The sequence below is a fragment of the Rhodnius prolixus genome, unplaced genomic scaffold (assembly GCF_049639745.1).
Source record: "Rhodnius prolixus isolate KJV_2025 unplaced genomic scaffold, Rpr scaffold_2, whole genome shotgun sequence".
NCBI classification, from domain to species: domain Eukaryota; kingdom Metazoa; phylum Arthropoda; class Insecta; order Hemiptera; family Reduviidae; genus Rhodnius; species Rhodnius prolixus.
Window position 1 is genome coordinate 1,209,677 of NW_027411592.1, and position 20,527 is coordinate 1,230,203.

Below are 20,527 nucleotides of genomic sequence, written 5' to 3' on the forward strand. Positions count from 1 at the left end.
CTTAACTAGTGTAAGAGCAGATTGTCGCTTTAATGTTACGTAGGGGAGCCCTAACCCTATCATCCTACCAAATTTTATCAAAATCGGACCAAGATTTACAGAGTAATTAGTAATAATAATAATTTTGGAGGGGGCCTTACATAAAGGGGGCTAATTCCTCTCCCATTCGATGTACAGCGTCGAGACCCCCAGAAGGCACATCTAGATAAAATTCCGAATCGAATGACACCTCATTCATGAAAATCGGTTCGCGCGTTTAGGCGCTACGTTGTTTACAAAAAAGGTAACAACAACAACAACAATTTCTGAAAATGCCGTTTTTGCTAATTTTCGGCACTTTTTTTCTCAAAACCTATTAGATCTGGGTGGTTGCAAAAAAAATTACAGTTATAAAGGAGGGTTTGCCCTATATTTTAAAGAAAATTTAGGAATTTTATCTTTTATAGAAAAAGAGAAAAAAATTATCAAAGTTGGGTGTTTTTCAACGTTACGCTTTTTGACGATCAACCCTTATATAACTGTTCTACCGGAAACAGTTTTAATAAAATCTAGGGCCTGCAGCTGGATTTCCACCCGAGAGATCTCATGAGATTCCAGTGCGCTAGCCACTGAGCTTAACGCTTTGCCTTCATCTTTCCATCACCACCACCTTTACTGCTAAAATGGGCGGAGATTCCAGTGACTTCACTGGGCTTTGCACTTGAAATACTCAAACATCCTCTTTCTATAGAAATAAACACTCAGATTATCGTTCCTTTACAGATTCGTGTTCTTGTTTCACTCTTTTCGTATCGCATATTACAGAAGTAAAAAAATAACATTATTCAGTTATTTTTATATATGTATAAATATAAGTTCCCATATTTTCAATTTGTTAAAATTATTAATTTTGTTACGCATTATAAGAGGTGTAAAAGATAAGTAAAAAAGTGTTATATTACCTTCCTTCTAATCTGGCCCCTTACAGCTGATCAAACTTACAAAAACGTCCACAAGACAGCGTAAGTGGTTTCTAAAGTTTTATCTATAAATGAAAATTTAAAAAAGCATATTTCAACGAATATTTTCATCTTCTGTAACAAAATACATTCTGAAAACATTGGACTTTTGCTCATGATCATGAATAGTTGGATGATCTCACTATCATCACCATCATCATCTTAACGCAATTTTTAAAAAAAAAAATCATGCGAAATAAAATATAAATTGCGCATTTATAATAAATAGCCTAATTCTGGGAACATGTCGTTGAGTTGGCTGGGCATTGCGTATTACTCTAGATTCTCGTCACGAAAGTAACGAATAAATAACCGCAAGATGTCTAGCTGATCTGTGTTGGCTCAGAACGTTTTGGCCAGAATCCCAGAAATATCTTAAGTGTCCCAACTGATCCCGCGCTACATCCACTTACCCCTAGTATTGGGTGGTGGATTACGCGAGCCTTGCCCCCAGGACTTGGACGTGTCAGTACCCCTTCCTATAACGCCCACACTCCGTTGATTTTTATTTTTAACTTTTGTCTACGTAAATAAAGGAATAACCTCCCCCACATTCCAATTAGTAAATATTTCATAATGAAAGCTATCATTTTTGTTTTACCTTCTCTTACTAGGTGAGAGGGAATTCTGCGATCATGTCAATTTTGGTTTCAAACGGAAATATCCGTATTAAGGTCGCCTTAAGTACCCAGAAATGGGTTCTTTTCTTACTAAATTGGCCTGGATAGGTTTTAGCTGTCTGTCTATAGAATTTGAGGCCACCATAACTCGAGAAGTTCAAATTGGATTTCTTGTTAGCTCACCAAACCCCGATAGTAAGTTTAAGCACAAAAACAGCCTACCCGGAAGAAGTGCTACGTCACGTTTGAAATTACGCTACGTCACGTTTGAAATTGCGCTAACTGCGGTGAGAGAAAATCGTTCTCACGGGTTGTTTGTTTAATTTCTCTTTTTCCTAGTAAGTGGTATTATTGCTGTTCGTCCGGCCAGAACGGAAATACAAAGACCATAAAAAGGGTTTTTTTACAAAATGGTTTCTTGTTCATCATTTTTGGTAAGTGATTTATTAATCCAAAGGCCAATTCCAGTCATTATTCTTATTTATTTCCTCCTTCCACCCAGCTTTTCGTCCTGGGACAAGGTCATCTTCACAGCTGTGAAACATATTTTTGTAGAAACTGATTACAATGTTCTATACATTGATTTTGATTGTAAAATCTGTTTCTTTAATAAATGTATTCCCCATAGTCATGAAGGATGACTTAGTCCCCTAGGAAAGTACTCCCCTTAAATTTTCTCTGAAACGATGTGTTGAAGCCGACTACGTAATATTAGAATATATGTCATGGGAGGCTCGCCACAGAAAGCCTACCACTCCGCGAATCAGAGAGTCAGTTGGCCGCCCACAGAAGTTAGGACGTCTCTTCCAGTCTTGCCAGCTTAATCAGACTCTGGAGAGTCAGGGATCGATTCCTGGTGGAATAACAGGAAGGCTTGATTTGTTTTATTTTTTTTTAAGAAGAGTCGAACTCCGAGCAATACCAACAACTCTTCGCAAAGAATATGTGCAGAGCCATATCCTCTTCGTTCTTACGAAATGATTGCCCCATGTGATGCTTATATATATTTTTTTTTAAATTTTATGCCCGTCCATCCGAATGAGAAGCCCGACCTTTGTCGGAGTTAATAGAGTTGGTAACTGATAAGGAACTGTATCATCAAACTTTCTACAAATAGTTCTTTAATTACTTTGGACCTATACGTTGAAGATGGCTAACATTTAGTTGAAATTCAAATTTTGAAATGAACTTAGATAAGTGTTTAGTGAGGAAGATCGTGTGATGTACAGACTACATTTTTTTGTCGTTGTTCCTTTACCATTTCACAACGTCGTTTTAGTGGGATCAGTTCCCTTAACGACAAGATCAACCCTTATTGTTCATAAAAGGTACAATAGTGCCCAAAACCGATGAACCTAATTAGAAAGTTGTTTTACCCAAGAAGAACGTAAAAATAATCTGAATTCTAATCTTCTATCTATTTGATATCAAATAAAATCTTTTAATAAAAAAACAGATAATATTTGTTATTGAAAAAGTTATGCGTATTATTTAATGATAAATGCGTAATATAGGAATAGTAATAATAATTTAAGTGATGATATAATATTATCTTAAATTGATGTAATTTATCTGTAAAATAATTTTAAAGATGAAATGGGATTGATTAAGTGAATTTTAATTTGAAGAGGTCTTGATAAAATATTTTAAAAAGTTAATGAGTTTGGTTGAATTGTATTTTTTTCAATAAATACTTGTGTGTTGTTGTCTTTTAACCAGAAAATCGAAAACCAGCTATCGTTTATAGATAACTTCGATTATTTTGTGTACTCATTAATTTTGTAATGAGAATTAATCGTAAAATAAGCCATTTACAAAATTGAAAATCAATGCCGCAAATTGAGATTTGTCTATGAAACAAAAACAAAAAATAAATAAATAAATAAAAAGAAAAAAAGTAGAGTGCAGAAATAAATAGAATGAATAAAAGGTTATAAGTTCTGTTTGGAACTTCCCAGAAAGTTCAATAGAGCTCCACAAGAGTGCATTGCTATACAGTTTGTTATTCTGAGAACAGTTCTAGTTAATATTACAATATGGAGGTTATGTGTTAAAAATATAACTTTGAAATTGAGAGAATTAACCCGGTGCTCTCTTAATTAGCATAAGTTATTCATAAATTTAACATGTGCTTATTTTCTTTTATATATTATATTTTTAGAAAGACGGTACGTAATATTTGTTAGTAAAATATGCGTATGTAAAATCAGGTGAGATTCTTGTAAAGATATGATACTTTTTGGCCTTGTTTTAGATTAATTCTTTTTATGCGGTTAATGTTCATTATGAAATTATTGTTTAAAAAAAAAATTAAGATGGGATCTGCAAAAATTTCCGCTCTGGAAATAATCAGTTATTGTAGATTTGGTGTTAAAATGTTAAATGCGTGAAATACGCAAGGTGGCGGATGAAGTATTGAATAATTGTGATGTAGACGGAAATGCCCCACTACTGTTATTGTTGTCCTATTCAAAAACAGCTGTACGATTCAATTGACTTGAAATTTTTGTTTTTGTTTTGTTTTTTAACTATTCTAACTGATTCGTTCAGCTAGTTTGAATGTTTTTGTTTTGAGATATTCTGAATGGTCAGGATTTTCCGTGTTCAAAATCTCACGGAGTAAAGTGAATTTCGAACATACAGCTCGATACCAGTACTTAACTAACGCAGACTAGGATTTAAGGAAAGTTAACAATCTAAAGAAATTTAGAACTCAGCCTTAACAGCGATCCAAGAAAACTTTCTGTCTCGTCGCCTGAATAATTGGCCACGCCCCTTTGCACTTTTATAGTTTATAAATACTATTCTTATGTAACAATAATTTCAATGGATCATTTTTATATATTTTGTTAAGTTCATAACTGAAAAAGTGTGGTGTAGACTCACATGACTTCCTCAAACTGTGATTCCCAAAGTTCTAGCCTATATTCTCTTAATTTCAATTCATCTTACTTGCATTGAATCGTTCGTAAAAACTGTATGCATTAGAATGATGTCTAGAATAGAGGGGAGTCGACTTCCCATCTTTCCTAGAACTGTCCCAAAACTACGAATTCTTCTGTTCAAATTAAAGTTTTAGTTATACGACAGAAGTTGAAGAGAAAATCTCGAAAAAACAAAAAAAAACACATTTAAAGTGATACTTCCGGCTAGTCTGTTGTCAGGCCCCTGGTGGGATAGAATCAAAATATAGAATTTCAGTTTCCTGCGGTGCTTCGTCTTTTTCTTCGATATTTTGTTAGTACATGCCGTCCATTTTGTAGAAACCACTTTTCTAAGGGACTTCAAAATAGGTTTATTTTCCATACTTTGTAAGAGAAAATAAAACTTGGGTCTTACTTCCAGACAAGCGCATTCCTCAGAATGTACTTCGCTCATCTCTCATTGTCGTTTTTCATTTTATCGCCCATTGAGGCGTCATATTTTTAATGTTTTGGCTTTTTGTGTGTGTGACGAAAAAGATTTTCGCAACTGGGGTTATTACACCTGAGTTTGAACACCATGCGTGTTCGCTGCTGCTGATGTTCGGTGCTCTCCTAGGGTAGGTCAAGATTTACTCTAGCAAGGTTGGCGGCCCTGGGTGAAAGGAGCCCCCGTGTGTACAACAAACACAATCAATAACAGTCAGTAACGCAACAGTTGAGCTTTGGGAACAACTAGGCCTATAATATTTCCGTCAGGCCCTTCATGGGAAGTCTCTTTTTTTTTTCTAATCTATTTTAGGAAAATGACTGCGTTCTTTGAACTGTGAATGTTGTGTATGTTGTCGCACTGTTTCTGGTAGAATTGATTTCCGGACGAAGGCCGTTATTCTAAATGCTAGCTTTCTGCCGGGAATTTTTTCATCTAAGTTTAGAGTTTCTTCCAAATTATTGAAACGACAACAGAAAAAGTTTAATGGTAAACATTGAAGCGAAGTATTATCACATCGGAAGCATTTCGTAAACTCCGAGTGTCTTCCCTTGTACAATACAATAAATAACTATCGTCTGCTGGGAGTATGACGAAGTAAAAGTGCTGAGGGCAAAAATTTGAGTTAATCAAGACATATCGATATAAGTTGATTCATCGAAGCGCAATGTTGTATCCGATAACTTCCAATAAAAATCAATATAGCCGCCATTATAAGTATTTTAAATTGTATAGGAATTAATTTTGAGAAAGGTTACTCGGACAGAAGCTATTAGCATGGTAACTGTTTACAGGGCAAGTTTATTGTTTACACTACCAGCCAGCAGACGTAATGTGGATAACCTTAAAGGCAGCCGTCAGCAGTTTTGATAGCATTTATATCTTTGTTTGTCAGTCTGTGGTGTGCAACTTTTATTTCTCTGTCAGCTGATTAATTTTCATTTCTTTAAATCGGCACTTTTTTTTTCAAAGAATTATTCAACTCTTATTGTTGACAGTTTAAAGCGTAGTTTGTAGCTCTAATCTTTACTCATAAACGGAGATTGCCAGATACAAAGTTTCCGAGTCTTGTTTTGAGATTTTTTTAAGATAAGGTTTTGTAATTAGGGCTGGGGCCATGTTGAGTTTCCACCACACAGCATAACTGGAGAATTTGCTGGAAACGAAAACTTAATTTCTATTTTCCCTCGAGGTATGGGAAGGAAGTTAGCGGTCTAGAACCCTTTTATTAAAGGATTTCACACGTCTTAGAGATTTCCCGGAAAACGGATCCTCTTCATCCCAAGAGAGAGTCGTGTGAGTGTGCCTGTCAGATATTCGCCCCCCCCCCAGTTCGATGCCGCCAGTAATTTTCACAAATTGATTAACATTAAAAATATTTTAAAAATTCTGAATTTGAACCTTGAGATATTTGTTGCTATAGAATTTCGAGTGGAGCGGACGGGGACACGCCAGACTTTTTACGTTGCAAACAAGTTTTTGCTTTATTTTGTGGCTATGACCTTCCGTTAGGCATTTCTGTTCCAAGGAGATTCTAATTTCTTACTTTTAGGAATGCCATTATAAATTTTGTTTTACCCGTAGTCAGTGTGAACTTAATTTTTATTTAGCCAACCGTAATAATTCATTTTATTTATCCCCAAAAAATAAAAGTTACAGGAAAACACTGGTGCGAACCCTCATCCGACTTTCCCTTACTTCCGCAGGGTTCCAAGAATTGTAAACGCATTACGTTATTCAGTGAAACCGCACCCAACACTTTAAAGCCTGCTCCACCTGGAGTCTGTAGAAATATGAAGAAACTTGCGACAATTCTGAACTTTATTCCTGTGCGACTTCCTCTGTGAGATATCTTCCATAATCCCCCGCACTCTCCACTCCAGCATTCTCATCCTAACCCTCTCTTCCGCGAAATAGCCACCTGTGATCTTCCTATTCCCTTTCAGACCCAATGCCCTTCTCTAATTTTCTCCTCTAGCTGCAGGTTTTCCTCTCTATTTTTCCCTGCGCATGATCTCGCAAGTCCCATCCTCATCGTCTCTGGATTAATGTAAGTAGGTTGTAATGTTCATACATTGGGACAGCTTCATTTATGTAAATTATGTTCACATTTCCAAATAAAGTTAATCTGTTACTTAACACTGAAATACATTGCACTTAGAGGTAGAGAGTGCAGCGAGCATTGACCAAGTTGATTGCAACTGTAGGAAATGGGTCAGGCCCGCACGAACAGTGAAGCACTACTTCCGGCTAAGGAATTTTGATGCCTTTCATGCGGGTCCCCGGATGGGATACTCCAAAGAAATATAAGGTTTGAATTCCTCTAGTTTTTAACTCTTTTTTTTTAAGCTCGGGTACAATCAAACAACCTGACCGTTTCCTATAAAACTATTTTCCAGGACCTCCTATTGGTAAGTGCCAAGTTTTCTGCGTATTAAAAGGATACTGTAGAAGAAAACGCTCACATTCAGCTCCCAGAACTCGGAACTAAAATCAATAATCCCTGAAAAAGTTCCAGTTGAAAGAGATAGGCCTAACTCTTCCCAGTTCCAATGTTCCTTTGGGGGGATTGCTTGGAAAATTGTATAAAACTCGGAAAGAAAGTTCCGTACTGGCGAATTTCCGGAGGGGGACTGGTATTTTGATATTTCAACCCTTAATATTGCATATTCCAGACACGTATTATAATGGGACAATGTGTACAGCGGTGGCACGTTGGAGGCAAGCATAACTTGTAAACTCCTTTTAAGAGCCCTGCATTCTTTTCCGGAGCAAAAAGGTTGCAGGTACCAATGAGCTCAGTTGTTGATGCGCAATAAATTAAATAAGCTCACCTATATAAGTACGTATTTCGAACGGAAGTAATACGAATTTTGCTAAATTTACAGAAAACTCGCAGAAACGCTAAACTTTTATTTTTATTCATTGATATTGTACCCGAGGGGTAATACCGTCCATTGTACTAAAATGGATCTTTAGCGAGGAAGTGCGTTCTGGTGACACAATTTCTGGAACAAGATGATCTCAACTAGAAAAGTTTTTGTTTTTAGCAACGCCCGCGCAGTGAGATTGAAGAAAATCTATTGAAAATTTGGCGCTTTCTTGATGGCTGACATCCGGTGGTAACCAAAAACCATTTTAAATTTCCTAGAACTTTTCGATCATATTTCCGCCATCGACGAGTAAAGAAAGTAACAACAAATGAATAGAACAATATTTTCAGGAGATAGTTTGGATGTTAAAGAATCGTAGTCAGAGAAGAAGGGCATTTTGGATGGTGACCTTGGAGCTGTGACGTTGCTACGTAGTACGACCCCTGAGTCACGTACTCTCCTCTTCAGACCTTCCCCCACTACGCCACACTCCCCTTCCAGGGATTGTTGTGTGTTGGCTGCACTGACGCGCACACTGTACAGTCCTCGTAACATATTTTATTTAATCGACCCCAACAAATAATATATCGTTATGTTTATTTATAGAATTTTATAAAATAAATAATTATTGACAAACGAACACAATATTAGTTAAAAAAAAGTTAAAAAGATAAACAACAATTTGTTCCTTGCTGCTGTAAAGTGTTCGTTGTTTACTACTGTTGTGCACATCCTTTTTAAATGTATATTTTATCCAATTAGAAATAAATTGTTAATATAGTCAGCATTGGATGTTGTTTTTGTTATGACCAGCTTTATTAATAGCGTTTGTTGTTCATTTTTGTTTAGCTATTTCTCCCCTTTTGTGTTTATGAATAATAAAAAATAATAATAATAAATATTAATTGGTATCTTTTATAAATAATAAGTAATTTATTAATTAATTTCTATAATATTCTTAGTATTGGGTAAAAAAAATTCAAAATCGTTTGTTCCTTCTGTGATGTTCGTTTTTTAAGAAATGGACGCCTACACTTTACGACATCCATCGGAAGTGCATGTTCAAGGCCCTCAAAATAGTAAGTGTTTGAGTGTGCCGTTAGTGAGTTAATGGTATATTAAAGAAAAAGTCATAAAATTCAAACATGGTAATTATAATTTACTAGAAAGATTTTTCAGATTTTCTAGATTTAATTTTTTTTCGGGAAAGGCCTCAAAACAGTTTTTTCTAAGTTAACTTGATGCGTTCCCAGAGTTACCACAACTTCAAGCATCTCTCTAACGTGCTACTACTTGATGCAGTTCCGCTGCATGTACACTATCAAGTAATGTAAGAAACACTGCAGAAAATTAAAATTTAAAGAAAATCTGATGGCAGAAGTACGAATTTACAGAAATAGTTTCGAGTTTATAAATATACGTATTTGAAAATGGCTTTGCCGATATTTATTAACTTGGAATTCTATTTGTCTGTGTTACATATGAACAATCTTTTTTGCCGAACAAATTATTTAAATGTTTAAAAATTTCCATAGTGCATTCAGGTTACAGGTGAACCGTCAGTTTACCTACCTAGCTTCCTGTTTCAGTCCTAACCCATTCATCACACGCCCAATAAAGTTCAATATTAGTAGACGAAGTGAGCAGATTGGCGGTAGTAGCCAGAGAGTATAAGGCGACCCTACTATATTCCTTATTACAGGCACGCCTTTCCTCAGCCCATTGTATCTGATTTTCTTTTCAAGATGTGAGAACACATCAAAATATTGCTAGCAGAGTCCCCAACTTTATACTTCTTTCGGGTGCTCCCATTGCATCTAAAAAGAACTTAGCGATAGAAGTAGCTCAATCTGAAGTTGTGGAGCGGAAGTACTGGCACGGGGTCCGTCCATCAGTTGTGGTTTCAGAATTGGCAGGCTTGACGATTCTTGAGCGTTCTCTGATGACGCAGTTTTCCACATCCGTTCGACCATTCTGCGTCCAATGATGCAACACTGATGTTCCCTAAATTTGTTTAATCCCTAAGAAAGCTCTTACAAGTAGTGATGGGCGGTCGGTATAACGCTAGGCTTCAACAAAATTCCCCATCGTTCAATTTACAGGATAACCTGTGCATTTCCGGACAATGTAATTAATTATTGTTTATCCTCTTTTTGTAACAGATTGGTTCCATCAGAGTACTTCTGGACTGCTTTTGGATTGTTTTGAGCATTCACAGAGTTCTATTTTCTAACACAAATCTGTTTTTTAGTTGGATGTGCCACCAAAACTCTAACTTCAAACTTATTCGTAATCAAGCAGAGCATACAGAAAAGGAAGTTTTTAAGTTTTTAGGCATGCGCACAACAATTTTAGCGTTACGAACTAAAATTCATGCGCACTAAATGATCGCAAACTTTTACTGTGTAAAACGTAATCCCGAGGGATTGAACTGGATTTCTTTAATCCTTGGGAGAAGGCGGAGTTTTTTCTTTTTATCATAGTCGCTCCACTGATCAGCGCCAACTCTGCGGCAGCGCTCCCAGAGCTTGTGTGGAATTTTCGGGGGAGCAAAGAGGTCGGGATTCCTCTAGCGGGGACACGCCATTTCCTACTATCCCTTATTTAAATGTTCTGATCTTGAAATAGTGGTGAATCCAGGGATCACGATAGCGAGTAAATCATTTCAAGTCTGGACAGTCGACTTGTATGGAGTAGTTTCACTCTAGTAAGAACTTATAAATATTTAAGGATGCTTTTATAAAATCAGCCTGGGAAGTTTCCATGTGGACACCTCAGTAGCCAGCTGGCTGCGCTAGGGAGAGGGAAATTTATGGACGCAGGCGGGTGGGTGGCTCGCAGCCTCCACTGGGGCATGATTTGCGCATAAAGCCGCACAACATGAAAGTCAAATCTAGTGCTTTAGCAATTGGACGGTATTTTCAATGAACTTGTCTGGCCGTAGCTCAGCCAGGGTCAACAATCTCTCTGCCGGAACTGAGAACCCGGTCTGCCACGTTGTGCAGCAGCTTCGCTTTGTCAGCGGATTAGAGGGCAGAGAACGAGCAGCCATTGTCCCTTAAGGGGCCCCATAAATTAACAGCTCTGACCAATATCATCCCAGCTTCTCTTTCTCCCGGTCTTTATTTCGTAACATTTTTTGTTTTTTCCGGTTTTTCATCAAACTTCTTTACATTAAGAATGTAGAGGTGGTACCGACCGCAGATTGGTACCCCTGTTTCCGATTTTCCGGAGTAACAGGGGTCAATTGTTGGAATCCACCATCTGAGTTCTCAAAAACAAGGAAGGTATTTCCGGTGAAAAATCACAGTAGAACCTCCATTCGAATGCTGACTCCCTCTATTGTGAGGTGAAATGGTTTTATTTTCAAGTGTTGCATGGTACAATTAATGTGAAAATTGCATAATATTTTTAATGAGTGCACTAAATAGCTACAGATGTAGGCGGAGGACACAATCCGCGTGTATGTTCGTAGGTAGATACCTGAGGGGCCGACAGTTGGACGCAAATAGAGATCACGTCTCTCAAAATCGGGGTCGCTCCCCCCCACCCCCACCCACGTTTGCGCCAATTTTAAAAAAGATTCCTTCTTCTTTTCTTGCGCAGACAAAGTTTAATTTTGGATTTAGTTCAGTGTACACGGAAGTTTGCCTATTTTAAGGCGTATTTATAGATTTGTGCACTCAGGGCGGGTGGGGGGAGCCTCAGCAGGATCTTGTCTAACAATATATTGTATCGTTTCAAGAAGTGTGTAGTAGAAGATTGATATGTAAGGCTGTGGCCCAGAACTGACCACCCGAGCAATCGAGAACACCCGCGTTCTCAGCAACTTCTCCTGCCAAATTCCTGATTGACTCGACCAGCGAGAGTTAAGGTTGGCTCCTCATACCGGGGGTTTAATCGAACAATAATCTCATGATGAGATCACTTTCTCTCATTAAAATTCTCGTATTTTTCCAGGAATTCATTCAATAAAAAAAACTTTTCATCTAAACACGATGTTTAAGAGAAAATTGTGGCCAGCATTTTCAGAAAAATCCATTCCACAAGATGGTATTTCTGGTGGTACTAAGGAATTTTAACAAGAAATTTAACCCCATTTTCTTAAAACCACAATCCTACAATAGAATGTTGTGTTATCTTCAGAGGAAGGATTAAACGTCTCCTCTTGCCCAAAAATCCCTTTAATCGAAGTGTCCAGAACAAAAAAAAGTCAAATAAAAGTGGCTGGTTTTAGAAAATCTAAACGGAATAATCTATTGAGTAAAGTGGCACTTCCGTTGTAGCTCATGATTCTGGGTATAAAGGAAATCCTTCTTGTACAATATGTTGGGATCATTGTGTTCCAAAGGTGCTTTAGAGGAATGCCTGACCGGAAGGCTAAATCCAGTTTCCCTCGGAAAAGTTTGCAATCTGTTTGGGACACCGTGGGCCCATTGCTGGCAGACAATCCGATTGGCCGTTCTAGAAACATCGCCGGAAATTCTCCAACCAGAAGGGCGTCTTGGCGCTGAGGAGTTTTTAAAAAATTATTTTCGCGATCAAAAAATGGATCGACCATCCTGTACCATTTAGCCGCTGTAGATTTCTCTCAACTGTTACGATTCGCCAATGAGATTGGTGTGTGAGAGAAAGAAAGTTGGAAGAGTTGGAAGCGGTGGTCAGGATGGTGGAGGCGTGGACCAGCCGCACTGAGATGAGATCTAGAGATGTGGGACAGAGCAGGTGTCAAGGTGCAGGGGGCGCGCTAACCTCCGCCCCCACTCTTTCGCACCGCAGTCTTAACCTAGTTACATTTTTTTGAAAGTTAATTGATTTAAACAGGAGGGAAATGGAGTGACCTCTGGTCTATGTGTTTGTGATGAGGAGGAGGAGGAGGAGGGGGGAAGTTTGGCACTTCTCTCCTTTCCTTCCTTCAGGAGTCTCCCCTCGCATTGCTTCTACAGAATGGTTTTTCTAAGTATAATTATCAGATCCGAGTTTACTTAATCTAGGTGCTGTGAATGCACCGATTTGCAGAGCTAACGACCAATCAGAAATTGCTTCATTATTTAATTACGCAGCAGTTCGTGTAGCCAAAGACATGTGGGGATGCAGGAGCAACAACGCGACAGATCACCCTTAGAATGTCACACATGCATCGTAATGCAATAGCAATACCAGCAATAACCAGGAGTGCCCTGCGGCATGGGACCTCATGAGGCTCCCCCAAAAGTAAATCTCCCAGTGAGCCTGCAATATCACAAGATATCGCTCAAAATCTTCCAATCATTCTCTTGAGACTAACTCTCCCAAATACGCCCCACCACGTGTCGGAGAAAAAGGCCAACTGCTGACCTGAGTAGTGGTCCCCACAGTTTCGCTGATTCATCTCATCACATTTCTAGCATTCTAGCATTCAGCACTGACCACTCGTGTCTGTCTTGTGTCGGTGCGCAGCGAGCAACTCAGAAAACTGCTGCTCCATTTTGTATATTTTCTGGCAAAATAGGTGAAGGGAAAATTGGGCCTGTTGTTTTTGCCGTGAGATCTCTCAGTTTTATGGCTTTCTTTATATATGGCTTCAATTAACTAGAGTGAACTAGCCTTAAAAGAACCAGATATTATTTACTAACTCCTAGACACAGCAACTTCTTAGACAAGGTTCAAGAAATAAAACCAATTGCGAGCTTTCCTATTGGGTTTCGTTATATTAAAAGCCATTTACCGGAAATGACTGTATTATCGCGAGTTAAAAAAAAATGGTTTTTAGAAATAGTCTGTGCCTGTGAGTACACTCCGGCTCAAAAACGCCAAAAATTGCGGAAAGTCCAAACACGTGACAATATTAAGGCAGAAGACTTTGTGAACTAGCTCCTTTAGTCTTCTATTAAAATAGCTGAGCCAGAATCTATCTGTAGAGGGGAATTGTTATGTTGAAATAGATTCATTGAATAACACTGGACTGTGGTTTGTTCATGTATCAAGAGATTAGAGGAGGGGGGGACTCCATGTTGGAACTCCTACATTGTGAGTGGGCTGACATCTTGCTTCCTTAAAGTTGAAGGTTCCAGAGAGCACGTTTCCTAACTGTATCCTGGTGCCCTTGATGGTCTCGCAACTCGCAGCTAGCAACTTGTCCGCTATCTTCAGCGGCTCATCTTTAAGAGGGGAGGCTCATGGCTTACAGCTACTGGTAGCAACGCATAGCCAAATCTGTAGGCTTTCACATCCAACTGCCGATCAAGAGTGTCGTGGACGGAAGCGGCTAGCTAACATTCTCCATTTTCTTAAATACCATCCAATGCTGGAAGGCTGGACATTGAATCCGGAGATACTGACAACAAACATTCCCTTGCCTCAATTTACATAATTAAATTTATAATTTTTATTGAAAGATGGTCAACTACAATATTATGGGGGTTTGGCGGAACCAAATATTCCCGGGTCCTGAATTTTTGGGATCTTTAAGTTACAAGTTTGCGCTGATCTGAACACTTGAAGGAAATCCTGTGGAAAACTGCAGGAAACAAAAACTACCACATTCCAACTTACGGTTAAAATATTTATGCCCGAAACTGAATGTCGCGGAAGTAACACGTATATCTGGAAAAGGGAAAGCCAGTTCGAGTTTCCAGCGATGATTTCTTGAACAACAAAGTGTCACTTTTCCATCGTATTCGCTGACCCGAGGATGGTTCTATTCGAGAGTCTGCAAACTCTTACATAAGTCAAACAGATTATTTATACCCAATATTGTATAGTGTTGCTCCTGATGACAGGTCTGTAGATTGCAATGTCACCACCAGTAAACAACATTAATAATCCCAGGGGGTTTTGCGCTCCTGACCTTCAGCCGTCCTTTATATCATCAATTCTTCTTATATCATCTTGTTTTAGGTTTCCATCGAATTGTATTTTTGTTTTTGCTAGAAATTTAAATTTCTAATACGAGAGGAAAAAGGTGTATTTTGTGTGCTATTTGTCCAGCATTACGTAATGTTTGGCTCAACTTTTCATACTGACTGTACAGCTTCGCGGACTGTGCTCGACTCGTTATAGTAATCAGGAAAATTGTCGCTTACTCCATTTTTTGCTGTTAAAATTTTCTAGGGAAAAATGTTTAAAATAAAAGTTATAGATTTTCATGTATGAAGGTGGTGTACCAAGTTGGTATGATGGGTAGGAGAGTGTAGTGGTTGTAGACGATTACTTTACTTCTAGTGTGCACATATAAAGAAATATCGATCGTAACGTTTTCGAGAACAACTCAATAGATCGAGATTCAGTAATGGGGGGCGCTTCAGCTTTTGTGTGAAGGTATGTGGTAACCAAATATCAAATTTAAGTATTGATATGAAATTTTCTCCCTTAGAATAGTGCGTATTGCAGTATCTCATTTCCATAGAAGGGAAGTGCGTAGTTGGGCAGTTACTGCGTAAAACGCCAGATGTCCACCTGATGTCGGGACATGCAACTGAAACTTCCCCTTACTCATCATCACAACTTGAACACGTCACTGTGTACGCCACATACTGACTGCGTAAGCAGTTGTTTAGAGAAATATTTGCCACGATTTACTATCGTTAATTTACCATTGGTTGTAATTTCAAATGTTTTCACCTGATTAAATATAACCACTCTTAAAAAATATCAATATACAGATCTCGGGAGTTGATAAGAATTTTGTTTTTCCAATTGATACTGTTTATCGCACGGTATTCAATTAAATCAATAATAGTCCATCTGTCAGTTTTATTACCTTCCATTTGTGGCAATTAAAACTGCGTAATTAGTGATAATTTATTTGCATACCTAAATGATGATATCCTTCTTTTTTTAATTGTTTTATTAGATTAAACTGTAGTTAATTAAAGTTTTATGGCCGTGATTCATATTGGGGAGACATTTCTACAGTTTCCAGTTTCCAGGTTGCAGATCGTTCAAAGAGTAACTTTCTACTAAGGGAAGGGATTAGCTATTCGGTTAGCATATTGGATACTCACGCGAAGATCCCGGGTTCGAATCCAGTTGCTGTGGTCAGTAACGATAGAACACTGTCCGGAGGCCGGCAGTGCCCTAAAAAAAGCTCCTGGTGCCAATAAACTCAGACGTTAACGCGCCATTAAATCATTAAAAAAACTTTCTACTATCTAAATCCTCGGCTAGCTAACTAGATCTATGGAGGCTGTACTGAGCGATGTGGTAAGAGTTTGCCTGCTACCCCAAACCCGAGCACCTATCCCTAAAGAGCACCTAGAGATTTAAAGACCATTGTGAATGTTAGCGCAACATAACAGTCTGAAGTTGAAGAATTCTTCTTCATAAAAGTGCAGGATACCAGCCACCACTAGAGTGGGTGCTTCCCGTGCAGGAATTTCCTCTACGTGGTTGTTGTTTCACTGGGATGGATGACGTAAACAAATGTTACGAACAATGATGTTCGTTTCAAAAGATCTTGAGTTTGACCAAGATCTTTCATATCATTTTCATAAATTCCAAGAATTGTTGATAGCAGCTGATATAAAGAAGCTGGGCTCCGTTAGAAATTTTAAGTTTGTCTCTGATGGTTTCCCAATGGGTGGTCCAATAATTTAGGCAAAGAGATCAATTTAATCCGTCCTAGCAAGCATATCTATTGTATCCCTGATAGGTTTCGGATTTTCATCCATCATTAGTGGAGAATTAATAAGTTAAATATATAGATTTCAACTTATGCTAGAGTCTCGCATTACACTTGCTGACTAAATAAGATTTAGTGTTAATCTCTACCTCTGACGATGGATGCATGTCCGAATCCGCTTATCTATACAAAAAATATGTTTGCTGCTATCCATAAAATCAAATGATACTCTTTCGCATGCTGTTATTTCCATAACTTAAAATCTCTAAGATATAGAAAATTTAGACATGATTCGCAATACTGTTTCTTAATCCAAGAAACAAAAAATATACAGCTTAAGTAAAACGGACCAGTTGACAATAAATATCGCTTGAAGTGTAGGATTCAACACAAACATTTAATTGTCTTTCTAAATAAAACTGACAGCTCGCACATGTGATTTTCTGACACACACCACAGGTGTTAGTATAGCAACCACAAAGCTCTATTTATCTACCATCTAATATTATTAAACTGCAAACCAATGGTTATGTAATCTATCAAAAATTCATACTTTTCGTATTTGTTTTTGTTTTTTTTTGCACGTGAGCATGTAGAAGGTAGAATAGAGATTCTGGATATCTTAGAGGCTAAGATTCTTCCATCTAATTACTCCATCCTCAGACAGAAAGTACGAGTAGTCTTGCTGCTGTCGTTTTGGTCACCTTCATAGACGATAATTTATCAAGTGTAATTGGCATTATTACCCTCAGGTTTGTAAACCATTAAAAATTAAACTGCAATTATCTCCTAAACTAATTGACCAACAGAGTTTCATACAATTATACACAATACTAGTCTCCTCCATATAAAGGTAAAATATAATAAAATTCTATCGAGTAGTTTTCGAGATATTTGAAGGTAAAGTTTTCACATTGTAAAACAGAAACAAACTTTAACTTAAAATATTTCGTTTTCTGCTCGATAGATTTTTACTAAAATTTACTCAATTATAGACAATACTAGTCTCCATATACAGGTAAAATATAATCAATATCTATCGAGTAGTTTTCGAGATATTTGATGGTAAAGTTTTCACTATATAGAAAAGAAACAAACTTTAACCCTAAATATTTCGTTTTCTACTCGATAGATTTTTACTAAAATTTACTCAATTATAGACAATACTAGTCTCCATATACAGGTAAAATATAATCAAATTCTATCGAGTAGTTTTCGAGATATTTGATGGTAAAGTTTTCACTATATAGAACAGAAACAAAATTAAACCCTAAATATTTCGTTTTCTGCTCGATAGATTTTTACTAAAATTTACTCAATTATAAACAATACTAGTCTCCATAAACAGGTAAAATATAATCAAATTCTATCGAGTAGTTTTCGAGATATTTGCAGGTAAAGTTTTCACATTATACAACAGAAACAAACTTTAACCCTAAATATTTCGTTTTCTGCTCGATAGATTTTTACTAAAATTTACTCAATTATAGACAATACTAGTCTCCATATACAGGTAAAATATAATCAAATTCTATCGAGTAGTTTTCGAGATATTTGATGGTAAAGTTTTCACTATATAGAACAGAAACAAAATTAAACCCTAAATATTTCGTTTTCTGCTCGATAGATTTTTACTAAACTTTACTGAATTATAAACAATACTAGTCTCCATAAACAGGTAAAATATAATCAAATTCTATCGAGTAGTTTTCGAGATATTTGAAGGTAAAGTTTTCACATTATACAACAGAAACAAACTTTAACCCTAAATATTTCGTTTTCTGCTCGATAGATTTTTACTAAAATTTACTCAATTATAGACAATACTAATCTCCATATACAGGTAAAATATATTCAAATTCTATCGAGTAGTTTTCGAGATATTTGAAGGTAAAGTTTTCACATTATACAACAGAAACAAACTTTAACCCTAAATATTTCGTTTTCTGCTCGATAGATTTTTACAAAACTTTACTCAATTATAGACAATACTAGTCTCCTCCATATAAAGGTAAAATATAATAAAATTCTATCGAGTAGTTTTCGAGATATTTGAAGGTAAAGTTTTCACATTGTAAAACAGAAACAAACTTTAACTTAAAATATTTCGTTTTCTGCTCGATAGATTTTTACTAAAATTTACTCAATTATAGACAATACTAGTCTCCATATACAGGTAAAATATAATCAATATCTATCGAGTAGTTTTCGAGATATTTGATGGTAAAGTTTTCACTATATAGAAAAGAAACAAACTTTAACCCTAAATATTTCGTTTTCTACTCGATAGATTTTTACTAAAATTTACTCAATTATAGACAATACTAGTCTCCATATACAGGTAAAATATAATCAAATTCTATCGAGTAGTTTTCGAGATATTTGATGGTAAAGTTTTCACTATATAGAACAGAAACAAAATTAAACCCTAAATATTTCGTTTTCTGCTCGATAGATTTTTACTAAAATTTACTCAATTATAAACAATACTAGTCTCCATAAACAGGTAAAATATAATCAAATTCTATCGAGTAGTTTTCGAGATATTTGCAGGTAAAGTTTTCACATTATACAACAGAAACAAACTTTAACCCTAAATATTTCGTTTTCTGCTCGATAGATTTTTACTAAAATTTACTCAATTATAGACAATACTAGTCTCCATATACAGGTAAAATATAATCAAATTCTATCGAGTAGTTTTCGAGATATTTGATGGTAAAGTTTTCACTATATAGAACAGAAACAAAATTAAACCCTAAATATTTCGTTTTCTGCTCGATAGATTTTTACTAAAATTTACTGAATTATAAACAATACTAGTCTCCATAAACAGGTAAAATATAATCAAATTCTATCGAGTAGTTTTCGAGATATTTGAAGGTAAAGTTTTCACATTATACAACAGAAACAAACTTTAACCCTAAATATTTCGTTTTCTGCTCGATTGATTTTTACTAAAATTTACTCAATTATAGACAATACTAATCTCCATATACAGGTAAAATATATTCAAATTCTATCGAGTAGTTTTCGAGATATTTGAAGGTAAAGTTTTCACATTATACAACAGAAACAAAATTTAACCCTAAATATTTCGTTTTCTGCTCGATAGATTTTTACAAAACTTTACTCAATTATAGACAATACTAGTCTCCATATACAGGTAAAATATATTCAAATTCTATTGAGTAGTTTTCGAGATATTTGAAGGTAAAGTTTTACCATTCTACAACAGAAACAAACTTTAACCCTAAATATTTCGTTTTCTGCTCAATAGATTTTTACTAAAATTTACTCAATTATAGACAATACTAGTCTCCATATACAGGTAAAATATAATCAAATTCTATCGAGTAGTTTTCGAGATATTTGAAGGTAAAGTTTTCACATTATACAACAGAAACAAACTTTAACCCTAAATATTTCGTTTTCTGCTCGATAGATTTTTACTAAAATTTACTCAATTATAGACAATACTAGTCTCCTCCATATAAAGGTAAAATATAATAAAATTCTGTCGAGTAGTTTTCGAGATATTTGAAGGTAAAGTTTTCACATTGTAAAACAGAAACAAACTTTAACTTAAAATATTTCGTTTTCTGCTCGATAGATTTTTACTAAAATTTACTCAATTATAGACAATACTAGTCTCCATATACAGGTAAAATATAATCAAATTCTATCGAGTAGTTTTCGAGATATTTGAAGGTAAAGTTTTCACATTATACAACAGAAACAAACTTTAACCCTAAATATTTCGTTTTCTGCTCGATAGATTTTTACTAAAATTCACTCAATTATAGACAATACTAGTCTCCATATACAGGTAAAATATAAACAAAATCTATCAAGTAGTTTTCGAGATATTTGAAGGTAAAGTTTTCACTATATAGAACAGAAACAAACTTTAACCCTAAATATTTCGTTTTCTGCTCGATAGATTTTTACTAAAATCTACTCAATTATAGACAATTCTAGTCTCCATATACAGGTAAAATATAATCAAATTCTATCGAGTAG

At 36.1% G+C, this 20,527-nt stretch overlaps 1 protein-coding gene across 12 annotated transcripts in view; it reads left to right on the forward strand.

The window, feature by feature from the left end:
* The window catches only part of LOC141448715 (MAP kinase-interacting serine/threonine-protein kinase 1-like), a 126,566-nt gene that overhangs the window by 7,354 nt on the left and 98,685 nt on the right, over window positions 1–20,527 (forward strand). The gene's annotated exons all lie outside the window — the stretch shown is intronic.